Source organism: Prunus persica, chromosome G8 (assembly GCF_000346465.2).
Source record: "Prunus persica cultivar Lovell chromosome G8, Prunus_persica_NCBIv2, whole genome shotgun sequence".
NCBI lineage: Eukaryota > Viridiplantae > Streptophyta > Magnoliopsida > Rosales > Rosaceae > Prunus > Prunus persica.
In genome coordinates this window covers 67,933-70,135 of record NC_034016.1, presented here as the reverse complement: position 1 = coordinate 70,135, position 2,203 = coordinate 67,933, and positions in this window count along the sequence as shown.

Below are 2,203 nucleotides of genomic sequence, written 5' to 3'. Positions count from 1 at the left end.
TTTCTGGGGTAAAAAAAATTCGAAATTTCAGGGCTGACGCCATGCTGGCGTTAGCTATTTTGTCCTGGACTTGACTTCGGGCGCGACTTGGGCCATTTCGCCTTCGGGCCTGCCCGTTTTGCTGGGGCCCCACGCTCGCCCGGGCTGGACTTTTGCTGCTGGAATCGATTTTTTGCCCAAACCCCCCCCCAGCCCGAGTGTTTCCAGCCCTGCTGGAAATGCTCTAAGTTGAGTGTCAAATCCACATGGAGAGGAAAGAAAGAACACAAGTTTGTCAAAGATTGAATATGAAAATATATAAATTTGATTAAAATTTTTGTTAAACGAAATGCAATGATTTAAAACACTAAGGCGTTGGGCTTCACTTTCAACATAAGCATGCTTCTCATATTAATGTGATCCACAAAAGATGATTCCTAATGTAATTGTTCAAACATTTAAAACTCTCTTTAATTTCTTTGAGAAATATTTTAAGCATAACATGTACCATTTGGCAACAAACTATCAAAAAATAATCTTTACTTATTCTAATAGTTCACTCCTCACTCAAAAGCATGAATGGTTTTTACCAAACTATAAGAAAAGCTTGACTGAATTACCTATAAATAGATTGAAAACACTCATCAATTAATTAAAGGGAAAAACTACCAATTTTATTTGAACAACCATAATAAAAATCATTTACGTTAAACTCAAGTTCGGATCAAACTAAATATATTACACACTTATATTGAAAGCTTCTCCCTAGCCTTAGCTAGGGCGTCAGTTCCCCAGAAAAACTAAAACTAGAAATAGAATATTTGGAGTGATTTTGAAAGCTTATGGAGCTTTTCTATTTATAGTCTTCAATCTCAAACAACAAGAAGCACTAGGGAAGTATTAAAATCTGAAATTCCAATCCCGCCATGCAATACCGTAGCCCACCTCTTCATTATTTTTTCTTTTCTTCAATTGATGCGCCACTTCCATCTTCTTCCCTTTTAATTGTTTATTTGTTCTTTCTCTTCTTCATTTGCTGCCATGCTCCCGCAATCTCTTTATTTCTTTCTTCTTTTGGCATGGGTGTGGCTCACATTATCCCTTTGAAATTAATGGCTTGGGATCTATGGAGTTCACCATATGACTCTTGGGATCTATGGGATTCACCAGATCATCAAGGTTTCCCTAACCTCTCTTGCACCATGCTGGCTAGTTTTCATATCGAAGAAATACATTGTTGTAGATCTTATCTTAGGTACATGTGGCTGTAGAGTTTGTACTAATGTTAGCTGAACTGAATGCTTGTTTTGTTGGTTTTGTGATGGAATATGAGGTGCTGGAAATATGAGTTGCTTCAGCAGAGCTCTTTGTATTCTGATTCACTTAGCTTGTGTTTACAATGATAAGCTCAAAGGCTTTTTAAAAAAAGAACAAATATTCTAGAGAATACTTCCTAGAGAACCTAAAAGACATTGCATAGGAACTCTACCAAATTAATTAAGGACAGCTACAGCTGCTACAATAAATAGAGATATTCTAGAGAATGAAGGAAGTGCATTAATTCCAACACTCCCCCTTAATGAACTTTCTTCACAACTCCAATGAGCTCTCTTAAATAGCAAAACTTCTCTTGTGGAAGTGCCTTGGTGAGTATGTCTGCCAACTGCTCCTCTGTCCTGCAGTATTCAAGTGCAACTTCACCTTTCTCAATTGACTCTCGAATGAAATGGTATTTGATGGCAATGTGCTTTGTATGATCATGACTCACTGGATTTTTCCCAATGGCAATGGCTGCTTTGTTGTCACAATATAATTTGGTGATGCCGCCTTGCTTTTTGCCAATGTCTTCAAGTATCCTTCTAAGCCATACAGCTTGTGATGCTGCCTTAGCTGCTGCAACGTACTCTGCTTCAGCAGTAGATTGTGCCACCACATTTTGCTTCTTTGATGCCCATGAACATATGCCGGAACCAAGTGAAAAAACGTAGGCCGACGTGCTCTTCATATCGTCAAGACATCTTGCCCAATCACTGTCTGTGTAACTAATAAGCCTTGATTTTTCTACTGCTATAAACAAAATTCCATAATCAAGTGTGCCTTGCAAGTATCTCAACACCCTTTTCGCAGCTCTAAAATGAATATGACTTGGCTCTTGTATATAACGTGAAAGTAAACTTGCAGCAAACATAATATCTGGTCTAGTTGCAGTAACATACAAAAAACT